Raw genomic sequence first — 12,816 nt, forward strand, 5'->3', positions numbered from 1 at the left:
CCCTCCTTTTTACAGTGAGTGCATGAAGCTTTGGATTTCTGTGCAGTGTTAGCCTTCCTTGCTTTCCACTTCTACTTTCTTTTATCCTTGCTTTTGCTTACAGTGGGTTGGGATGGTCCCCCAACTTCTGGATTGCCATTCTTTCCTCTAGCTTCTAGATGAGTAGCTTGTACAGATACCTCATCTATACTAGTGGGATTAAACATGAGGATGGTATGCCTCATGTAGCTATGTAGACCACCAATGTACTTCAAAAGAGTCTCTGGTGAGTCTAGTGAGATACCCAACATCAATTTTCTCTTTCTGAATTCTTGAGTATACCCTTGCACACTTTGCCCTTTCAACTGTCAAAGAGTTTGCCAACTCATCATGGCTTGTTGCATGTAGGCCAATGGATAGAACTGCTTTTTGATTGCAGCAACAAATTCACTCCAGGCAGAGATGGTCTTGCCATGTATTTTCATATAAGCTTGGGTTCTACCTTCCCACCAAACCAAGGCAGTGCCTCCTAGGCGTAGGCTTGCGAGTTGAATCTTACTCTTGTATGAGTTTATGTTTTGTACCCTGCAATACACATCAATTTGTCTAATCCAATTGTCTAATTTTTCAACATTTAGCTCTCCATCATATATATGCAAATCAAATTTAACATCTAGCTTAATCAAAGAAGCTTTCTTATTATGCACAGGGCTATTAGGAGGTGTGAGAAAGCTTTCCTCTTTTCCCTTTCCTTTGGAGTGGTCATGGAAGTGAGACTCATCTTCTTCTTTATCTTGTTTAGAGCCTGATGCATCTTCCACCTTTTGCTTTCTAATGTCTTTGTACATTTCTTCAACCATAGACTTTATAGCTAGGAAACTCTCTATGAATTGAGGGTCTGGTCCTACAGAGCCTTCCTATGACATTGTCTTTCGAGGATAGACTCTCCCAATTTTAGGATTAGTTTCCACCAAATCTCCTTCTCCTAATTTGAGCTTTGATCTTGTGAGCATTCACAGCTAAACAAACAAAAGCTTGTCTAACCTTACAGCCTAGAGCTCTGACACCACTTGATCTGATATTCACCCTATGAGTGACATCAGTTAAAGATTTATTAAACTAAGGTATTACAGACTCATGTGCTGGTGTGTGTTCTATGTTATTGAAGCAACGGATCGATCAGATTTCCAATACATAGACAATAAAATGGAAAGACAACAGAGAAATACAGTAAGCAAACATAAAGACACAAGCAATTTTAATAAGGAGTTCACCCTATTCTCCAGGGCTACATCTCCGGTCCAGCTTTCAGTGGTGGCCTTGTTTTATTGTGCCTTTAAGCAGATAAATTACAATACAAGGACTCAATATGAGTTCCCCTGATGCAGGTTTTCTTGGCAGGGTGGTTCTTGGATTCCCCAAGCCACTAGAGTACACAGACTCTTCTTCTTCCTACCAGCTTTGTGACCTTCTGGTCTACAGTGGAAAGAGCCAAATGTGATGCTCAGTCCAGACAGATTCCTCTATGGGATGGCTTGAATCTTCAAGCTCTCTGGTGCTCGATGCTACCTCTGGTCAGCTCGGCCCTCTGTCTCTTCTGCTTTGCTTTATTGTTCTCTGTGTTCCCTCCTCCTCTCAGGATTCTGGTTCCTTTCTCTGTCTCTCTTCGTCCCTTGGATTTCGACTAACTCAACTCTGATTCGACTGCCTTTTTTCATGGCTTAAACCATTCAATCCCTATGCCTGTTCGGTTCCTCTTCCACCTGTCGATTTACCTTCTGCAGCTGCGCTTGGAGTTCCCTGTTCGGCGTCATCATGAACGCTCAGGGAGTGGCCACTTGTCCTCCTCTAAACAACACTAGAATGCTTCATCGGTTCATTTCTTCAGTTACGTCGTGGATGCATTCTTCCTCCACCATGGTGGTCAAACGGATTCCAAATCCCTTCTAAAACGCGGCTTAATTCTCTATTGGTTCCGCTTCCCGCATCGGGCGCAATCTAGCTGTCCGATCTGGGCCCTCTAGATCCTACGCCATACACATGTTTCGCGCAGTTGACTTGCTCAACCGATAGTGCGCGATCAATGGCAGTTTTCTCTCACCTCTGCTTGCATGCGTCGATCAGTGTATGGAATCACTCTACTCTCGTCCAAAACCTCTTACCGTTTAAGGGCACCCCGATCAATACCGTCGGTTTCCAAAGCGTGCGTCCCGCTATTGTGTTTTGGCGCTTTTTTCCCTTTTCCGCCCATGGTCCTCCAGTTCCCCCACGCGACCGAGTGCTCGGGCTTTTTCCTTCATGGCCCTGTTCGCCCAGCAATGCGCGATTAGCGCTAATCGCGCATCAAATTCCACCTCCTTTTCCCATTCCAGGGCTCCTAGGGGCTACTTTGGCCTCCTGTGCGTTCTCCATGGGCCTCAGTCAGTGTGCTTTGATCGAGGTCCTCGTCATTCCACGTTGGCTACCATTGCCACTGGTTCAAGGTGTCTTTGATCGTTGTTTTGGATTTCTTAGAGATTTGTTCCCTCCTAGTATAGTGATGGTTCCTTTACAGTCTTCTTATGGATCCAATTCGGATTAGTGCTTGTGGACGTGCCATGGCTGTGATGGATGGAAGAGTCCTTGCAGTCTAGATGATAGAGAGTTGAGGAGTGACTGACAGGACTAAAGGAATATGAGGGATAAGAGGTGAATTTTCCTTCGGGCGTAAAGCAAGAGGAGAACCTAAAGAATACAGAGCTTTATGAATCTTTGAAATTTTTTCTTCACTGCTAGTGCTAGAGGCTATATTCTCAACATGTATTTATTCTATTACAAGCCTTTCTTTCAGAGATATGGAGGATTGTTTAGGTTTACCTGATCTTGATGCTCCTTTCTGTGATATCTTTCTTCCTTTGATGATTTTTTCAGGGTCAGGTACTGAGTTAGCTAGTGACTTCTGAGGATTTTTCCGAGTATGCATCACAAACTAAGCCAAAACTATGATGTGGAGTTTCCAAAAGGTTCGGCCTCCAGTAGAGTCACCAGATAGATGATTACAACCAAAAATGTGTCCAGACTTTGTTTATCATCAAAGTTGGATCTCTGTCGTTCTCCCAGGGAAGCTGAGCTTCAATTTCCTCTCCCCGGCAACGGCACCAATTATGTTAGGGATCTAGAAAACTCTCCTAGGTTGTATCTTGGAGATGCCTAGTAACATATAATCTTCAATATGGTTCTAGGAACTTATTGGGATGGGTGATGGTTTGGTTCAAGCCAGATAACCAATTCTACTCTGTTTTCACTCCAGACATGCATGAACACCATCAGACTACAAGGCTTTAGGCCACCAATGCTCAATAATTTTGGAATTAGGTGAATAGATGAAGGATACTAACCACACTAGCAGATGCATACAAAATTTATGATGGCCAGCTATAGCTAGTAAAGAAACTTGCAAATCTAATCTATTAATGTAGAGATAAGATGACAGTTATCTTGCATAAGATACAGAAGAAACCTGAGTGACCTACTCACTGATACTTTCAATTGTCTAATCCAGAGATAAGATGATAGTTATCTAGCATCAGACATAGAAGAAATCATGAATACAACACATCAGGCACAAGCTTAGAATAGAGAAGAAATGGGCATTGAGAAATTAACACCAAAAGAAGCTTGCGTTGCTGAAAATGAAGATGAGACGTTGCAAGTTACAGAATATCTACAGTCTCCAGAAGTTGAAACACAATTTCCAACCTGTTGATGCCTCGAAAATCGCTACAACAACATCGGGGAAAACCACCCGGTCCGGACCTTAAAGGCTGCTCCTTTTCCGTTTGGTGTGGTGGCTCCGACTGGAAATAATGGGACCAGTTTCCAAATGATTGATAAATAGGATGGATAAGTGGTTGATTCTCTAATATAATGATAATGGATGAATGATTTAATCTAAAAAAGTAAAATTATAAACAATTATCCTATCCCGGGAAATTTCTGCTTTAGTGTAACGTTTGATGATCTTTATCTACAAACAGGCATATAGATGACTCTATTGGTAAACAAAGACATTTATTCATATGATAATTACTTTGTTCAAGTAGTTGAACAAAGTAATCATGAAAACATTATTACACTATTCTTCATATATCATTGACATAGATATGATTGAAAGGATAACACTCTTTAAATATTCAATAGTGATAAGAATAAGGACTGCTGTTAAAACACATATATATATATATCCAATGATAGCAAGATTAAATAAATGCCGATTCACATGAAATAATGAAGCAAGAGCATAGATAATAGTACCATATGTTATTTGGATCACTCTTGATATCAATCGCATTCAAATTCCTTCTTCTAACTTAGAAACACTTCCACAACAAGGCAATAGTGCACATCTCATCAAAGCTTTCTTCGTTAAAATTCAGAATACTGGCCAAGTCTTTATAAAAAAATATATCATGAGCACAATAGTGTGACTTACTGATTTGAGTTTATACAAAAACTAAGGACCCCTTCCAAAAGCATGAAAGGGCCTATAAATACTATCTAAGCTAACTAATTATGAAATAAAAGTACTATTAGGTGGTACAACTAAATCATGAAAATCTCCTCAAAAAATGGTTGTTTGTAGTCGGTAGCATAGTTCACTGTTTCGGTCGATCATCCTTTGGCTTGAGCTGGCAAATAGCAAGCATTGGTTGCAATTCTGGAGGGTGACTTAGATGAGAATGCAGTTGGGCTGAGTATGTGGCATCATGGATTTCGGGGATCATGTAACCGATCGCATCGGTTAAACATTTGAGTGTTGCCCTTTGACTGTATGGTTTAACTAAGAAAAACCAAAAGGTATCCCAAGTTAAACTTTGGATGCTGGTGATTAATCTTCCATTCTTCTCCAATTCTTGATTGCATGTTTGTTCCAATGCTTTGGCTGATGGCAATTTACCTGGAGTGCACTGTGAAATCAAGTTAGACAAATAAAGAGTATCATTGATTAACTCAATTAAATTACTGGTTGATAATCTGCATCTTGAGGTTTCCCTTTCTGCTTTCATCAATTGTGACTACCATTCTAGGAAAAGGATTTCTTTGTGTGACTCTAGAATTTTAGGCAGATTCGCGGCTTGTCCTTCACTGGTTTCTTTCCAAGCAAGAAAGTTGGTTAGAGTCTCATCGGCCTATTCCAAATCCTGCCTGGCGTCGACTGATTTGTCAATTATTGATGAAGTAATCTCACAGAGGGTCTCAACCAGGGAAATATTATGACATAGCAATTTTACCTGTGTAATCAATTCTTTATTGATCTGGAGAGCTTCGGACCTGAAATCTGCTAGTTGAGGAAGACTCTTGAATTTTTCTACTTGGTGTGACAGTTGAGCGATTTGCTCATCTTTCGTCTTACTCATTTGTTCATTCATTGTCTTTAACCTGGCCAATGCTTCGGATAATTCTTTTTGTTTTTGTACTGCGCTTAGGTCTATCCTCTGCTTCTCCTTGAGCAATTGCTCATTTAATTGGTTATTTATCTGCTGTTGTGTTCATAGTTGTTTTTCTAACTGTTCTATTTTTTGTTGTCTTTCAGACACCTGTGACTGCAATGAAACAATTGTTTGGTCTTTTTCCTTAAGTAGATTGCTTACTTCCAATGCTTTATCCATAGTGGCTGCCAAATAGGCTTCGGCATACTGAGAAAGTTTTGTGAGGTCATCGGAAGGATTAAATTCCTCTTTCCACACCACATTAGCCATCTCTGTTTGTGTTGGTAAAAGGGAAGATTGATCAAGTCTTCTCCTTTTCCTTTGTCTTTTCACTACAGCCCTGTGTTTGGGACTGTAAAAGACATCTAATGGTGGTATGTCTTCTATCTGCAAAACAATCTGATCGGATGGATCCTTAGGAATTATTTCTACATCTTTGTTGGTGGGTAGGCCATTGGTCCCTTCAATTGGAACCGTAGTTGTCGTTGTCTCTTGACCGACTGTTACTTGAGGTGTGTTGAACCCTTGTGAAGTCTCGGGATTGCTTATAATGGAGTCAAATTGTTGCCATTCTTTGAGGAGTTTGGGGTCAATCTGAGTATCTATATCAATATGTTCACTACCCTATTTCTTTTCTTTCTCCTGCTCTGTCTCCTGTTCTGGCTGCTTTCCTTTCTCGGGAATCTTCTCTATAGCAGGAGGTTTGTCAATAATTTGTTGTTCAGGCTCGCTTGACTGGGTTGTTGGGGTAGTAGCTAATAAGTCCAGAGGTAGAGTTTGCAACCTCTGTTCTCTGAGCCTATTGAATTCTACCAGACCTTCATCTTTATATTTCATTTTGGCCAATGTTTTTACCTGAAATAATGATTCTGCTGAAGAAAACAGGTCATCAAATTCATCTTTTTCATGATCAAACTTTGTAAGTTTGGCTTGTTCAAGAACATTATAGGCAACTTTCCTTGGATCGTATTGCCTGTTAGGAATGGTTGCAAGATTGAGAGAGTTTATTTTTCATGCCTCCTTTTCCACATGTTTGTAATCATGTAGAGTGTAAACACCGCATCTCAAAGGAAATGTAGGCCACGCCTACTTTTTAGAATTCCTAAGAGTTTTGGATGTTCCTGCTGTTGTTATTTGGTAGGCCAACTCTCGAGCTAACAGCTTATCAGGTATATACAGAGGAAGGACATGAGGTCTTGCAAGGCTACCATAAACCCTTATATATGTGAACTTGTCTTCCCCAAACCAATTCCCTATAGCAGTCAAGTCAATCTCTGCTTCCTCAGAAATCCTTGGGGTAGGCTTATCAAAAATGGCATAATAGATAGGTAACATGAAACCATTACAGATTTGGTACAAGTGGTCTTTATAGTGCGCCTTCCATAACATTTGATGATAAATGTGGATTGGCTTAGGGTCTTGTGAAGTCCATCTCCACCCGAGTACAGGATATTCAGAATTAAAGAAAATAATATTCATAATATAAGCACTGTAATAAAAAGGGGGAATGGTCCTAGTGGTTTTACGTGAATTTGATCTAAAGTCAAGAATTGCAGTGGCTAATTTATCGGACAATATATTCGCCCAATCCATCACATAACTATTAACCATCGCTTCCATTAAAGGAACCATTTCAATAATGAACTTTGCAGAGTCATGCATTCCCCACATTCTACACATCATCACCCCAGCATAACAGTAAGGAGATGAAAACGATTCCACAGAGTACTTACCCGATGATTCATGTTTGTGCTTTGCGGGATTCTGTCTCCACTGCTTAATTGGGGCTGATTCAGTCTCGTTCTCCTCTGCAAACTTTTCAAGAAAGGCTTTGTTGTATTTCTTTTCAGGTTCAGGCAAGTGATACATCTTCCTTAATTCTTCAGGCTGAAATGAGCCAAAAATCCTTCTGTCAATTGTGCAAAACGTTCTATTTGAAACCGGAATTTCTTCTACCACCCATCTCACTACATCAAGTGTATGGAAGAATTTTCTCATGTGCTGCTATCTTGTGCAAATATGAATCAGCTAAATCTTTAAGAGAAGCTTCCAATTTATTAGTTGAATCTACAGTAGCTTCTTCCGATACTTCCTCAGGCTCCTCTGCTTCAATTAAATTGTAGATGCTTTGCAAACTTGTATTTCCAAGGACGAGACATGTAGTGTCTGAGATTAAACCTTTTTTACTTGGTCCTGGATCATTGGTTGGCTGCACTGTTGCTGTAGGAGCCGCTGCTGCTATGGATTTCTTAGATTTCTTTCCCATTTGTTTCAAATTCATTATTTCGGCGGAGTTCTACACAAGGAATGAAACCAACATGATACAGAGAATAGCTAGTATAAACCAATATGAAAGAATTATGTCAATTAACGTATAATAAAGGATTATAGTGAAACTGCCGCAGATAGAATCTAAAGGAAAATCTCGCCATAACTGCTTCATTAATTGGCCATTTAACCTGTCAATCATGGTAAAGGAGTTTATAAATACCCATTATATTGTTTATATGATGAATGATCTATTCAAGCGTGGCTTAGATTCTTTGATGGATAATCAGAGATAAATCACAATCGATGATAGGTAACGTGAACGGAAAGGCTTTAATAATAGTCCAAAATATCTTCCGATCACCAAAAGGTGATACAATGCATGCAAGCCTTTTAAATATGTTTCGAAACATGTGCCTTGATTTAATGCATTGCAATTGGAGATGGGTTCGGGTCATATTGCTTATGCCATTGCAACATCGCCGATTGCTGATGGCAATACGCCTTATCGCATCGGAGGGTTTGAATGTGTCATAATTCATGTATTGGGTTGTTACGACCGACTGCCGATGGTGATACACTTTATCGCATCGGAGAAATGAGGGAGGCGTTTCTTTATGCTATGTGTTTTGCCTTTTCCCGATATCCGATAGCGATTTCCTTTTCGGATTGGAGTGAGTCAATGGGTCTTTTATATATGTTTTCCTTATTATTGCGATATGCGATCTTGCGATCGCTTTATCGCAATAACAAAGAACTTTATAATTATTTACAAGACCGACTTTATTTTTATTCAAAAAGGTTTATTTTAAAATATATCATTTCCATTGAACCTTTTGATGAGGGTTTTTCTAATGATGGGTTAATACCACTTTATTCACGCATCTAAGTTTAAAAGGGACCCATTTCATATTATGATTTTTAAAGTAAAATTTTATGAAATGGGGGGTTGTTGTACAGCACAACACAACCTTGATTACATCTTTCTTCTGGCTATTTATAATCTATCATTACAATGGCTCTTAGTTGTTTAGGGATGGAGGGGTCTTAATTGACCACCAACTACCATTAACTATCTGATAGCGTCTTTGAAAGTAGTTTCTTTCTCCACTATGAAAACTTGATCGGTTCTGGTACTGTGCTGTCCTTCGGGTAGTCGGACTGATCATGGCAGTGGAGTTCCATGACTGTTTAATTCGGTTATTGAGTCATGCTCTGTCCTTTTCTCCTCTGGCCATGCTCTTCTTTTAAAAAAAAATTAGTTTCGTGTTCGGACTGTTGCCAGACTAATAGAGTCGGCCATCTTCCTCTTCGAGTAACAGACAGGACGTGGGGTATGGAGTGCATGGGCAGATGGACGATTGTGAATGATCGTGAATGATGGTTGTCGGTGTTATCACTCAGGTTGTCCCTTTTGACTCCTAAAGGGATACGGCCGAGGTAACCACAAACCAACTTTGGACTGCAGGTCCTAGCCTACCTGCAGTCAGAGAGGGCTCTCTCTTTAAGATTTAGCTTTGTTTAAGGGATGATTTTAGGCTAGATATGATGCACATGGGTTTTGTTTGAGTTTGGTGGGATGGTCGATCTATTCAAGCGGAGTTGACATGAAAAGTGTAAGAAGTTCAAACCATTGGGCATGGAGTCAATGAATGTGAACTGAAGGGTGTGTTTTCCTTGGCAGAAGAGGGGAATATGGAGCAGGATAGCTACACAGGGCACAATGATTAAATGCTGGAACAAGGATGAAATGGGGGTTAGGGGATGAGAGGCAATTAAGGATCTCTCATCCAGCCAAAGAGGGAAAGTGGATGAAGACTATATAGGAGCAATGAAGGATTCCTAAACAGCATTCAGAAATGAGAAGTAGCTTAAACATGATCAATTAAGTATGCATATTCATCACTAATTCAGAGGAAAACATAGAAAAGTTACAAGAATTGAGCACAGAGGGCATGAAAGCCAGCTCTGAACTATTCCTTCTTCCTGCAACTTAGATTATGATATACATATGATACAGATACATATAAACTGATAAACAGGGGGAGGAAAGACTTATTGAACCATGAGCAAGCACATGAATTCCATATTAAGCTCTTCGGCCATTGAAAGCACAACCAGCCAGTTCAGATGCAAATATTCCAGCAATCTTTGATTACAGAAGTTCTTAAGCTTATAGTGCAAGTCTGGAATGAGAAATACAACCAACCAACCCTTAAAACAGTGCAGAGGGTGGTTTATATAGGCAAAATATCTACAATATATAGATCTCAGACAGATCTGATGAAATAACTGCTTCTAACCTAATCTGTACTGAAATAAATGCACAAAATATCTATCTAAGCTGCGCTGGAGGCAGCAGCATTCAACATGAGTAAATATGGTGTCCTTTGAGCTCTGCGCTGGCCAATTTATCATAACTGCGCCTTGGGAACTTGCAGCGCTGCTCTCAGGTGTCTTTATACACTGTTCTGGCAATAACTGGGCTTTAAACACTTGAATTGCCCCTCTAGGCGGTTCTGCTGCTGTAGAGTTTCTTTAATGCTCATAACTGTGATTTGGTGGGCTTTGATGGCTCTGAGTTGCTTTATTGACTTTAATGGGGGCCTCTTTAATGTTCTGCTGCTTTTGAGCTGCTGATCTTTTGAACTGATACTCTTTGCCGCTTCCTCTGATACACTTTGACACTGAATCAGGCCACTTTCTCTCTCTGATACTCTTTGCCGCATCAAAATCTCCCTTTTATGGTCACTTATGGCAAGATTTGACTGTTGTTGTGCTTTCTGCGGGCTTCTGGAGGCTTTGGAGGAGTTTCGGCGCTTGGCCGATCAAAAAATGCCTTTAAACTGATAAAATTCCATAATTGATGGAGAAGCAGCGCTCTGGAGGCATCTAAGGAGGAATCATGCCTTTAGAAGTATTTTTTGGGCCAAAGCGACTTAGAATGGCTAAGGAAACCATCATTTCATTTATACCTGGGCGGGCACGGGCGCCGCACATAAAACATTAAAAATGGCCCTTTTATTATGAACAGGCAGAATGCCTTTAAAACATGAATTTCATCAAAATTTGGGGCTAGGCGGACACTGTGCAAAATACTAAATCCTGGCCGTCGGATCCGGCGCGGGTCGATCCAACAGCCCAGACCTCATCGCAATATCGCATCGTGGCAGACCCGGGGGTGGCACATAAAACTTGCGATGAGTGAAACAAAGGGCGGACCCGAAATCCTCTATAAGCCCACTTTTTATTGATATCGGGTCCGGCCCATCGGCGAAACTCTTATCGGCGGGACAAACATATGACCCCCGAAACCATCGGACCCGAAATTCTTTTACAGGCCCTCTTTATTTTATTTCGGGTCCGGCCCATCGGCGAACCCAAACCGGCGGATTTTAATGAAAATGATAAGCCGACCCGATATTCATTAAGCTCTGCTTTATTGTATTTCGGCTCCGGAATATCGGAGCACTCCCATTTCGTTGTACAAAGGGCTCCTTTCGGACCCGAAACTTTTATATGTCGTGCCTTAATAATATTTTGGCTCCGCTGGTCGGAGCCATATACATGGGGTGATCGCCGATATAATATGGGCCATTGATCTGGGGCCCAAAAATGGATGGCTGAGATTAACTCGGCAGCTTTGCAATCGGGGAAACCCGGGGGCGAGCCTTAACAATGTAGCGATGCGATATGGTAATATAAGCGATAATGTTATTGCAATGCGATATATGCAAATATCACAATCGGCGATAAGGCGGGGCATGTTATATATATAATATATGCATGAAATAATGTGATGCGACTGCCAACTGCCGATGCGATATCGCAATCGGCGATCGGCGGTCCACCATCGGCGAAGAACCCATCGGTAGCACACATATATGTTTGTTTTAATGCATAACTCCCCCTCCCGACTGCGATATCGCATCGTAGGGGGTCCAAAAAGGGAGCTTTTAATTTGGAGCAAGGCTATAACACTAAAGGGATGCTTTGTGAAATCAGAGGGGCCTTTTTTTAGTGTTTTGAATGGATTATAAGGCATCGGAGGGGGTTTGATAGCCCAAAAGGAGGAATTTTCAAGCATACGAGGGATTTTCATGCCTTGGAAGGAGTCCTAAGGCACTTAAGAGGAATTTTATGCGGTTTGAGAAGGGTTTTAAGGCCAAACAAGGGATTTATGCCTTAAAAAGGCAAACCAAGGCCAGAGGGATGATTTTTATACATATGAAGGGAAACTATGCAAAGGAATGAGTCCTTGTGCATTTGGGAGATGGTTAGAGGGGGTATTGAGGGCTCTTGCTAAGTTTCAGATAAACTTAGCAATTCCCGAGGATGTATATGGTTATCTTTCAACCAGGGGGAGGGGATAAGTATATAGGGGAGTAATATACATAGTTTTAGTAGGGGAAGGGGAAATAGATAGGGAGCTACATAGTAAAGTTAGTAGTTAACATGAAAAGTGATAAGAAAGCACTAAGTATGTGAATCTTAGGCTATTAAGAGGGAAAATGACTCATAGAAGCAGTGTGTACATTTCTTGAGTGAAGCAGATCTTCACCAAGGCAAATGATATGGAGAATGATGAAACTAAGAGGTATCAAGCAGATCTTGACCTCTTTTAGGGGAAGTTAGTGAGTGATTTGGGGAAATAGGAAGAAGGGGAGTTAGACATGCCTCGCTTGAAGTCCTCCAACTGAAAAATGCCTTAAACCAAAAAATGGATTGCTTATCAAAATTGGAACACAGCAGTGGCAGTAGCAAATATGGAGCATTGCAGCATGCATAGAACGACATATTTGGAATGTGAAAATGTCGATCATGAAAGATGATTAACCTGCTGCAGCAGGAGGCTAACAGTGGCTCCACTTGGGGATGGCTTTTCCTTGTGAAAAGCCAAGAACAGCAGGTCAGACTGCCTTGATTTCAATTGTTGCTGTGCTCTACAAAATTCCCTTGGCTGGTTGCCTTATTGATCCGGCCTACCTACCTACCCTAACCAGCACTTACTTTGCTGTTAGGTGAAATGAAATAACCAATGCAGCCACTTAAGCAATAAAAACATGAGTGGGTTTTGCTGCTTGTGCTTACTGATGAAACA

The sequence above is a fragment of the Pinus tabuliformis genome, chromosome 5_1 (assembly GCF_031772625.1).
Source record: "Pinus tabuliformis cultivar Carrire ecotype Pingquan chromosome 5_1, CPIR1, whole genome shotgun sequence".
Classification (NCBI taxonomy): Eukaryota; Viridiplantae; Streptophyta; class Pinopsida; order Pinales; family Pinaceae; genus Pinus; species Pinus tabuliformis.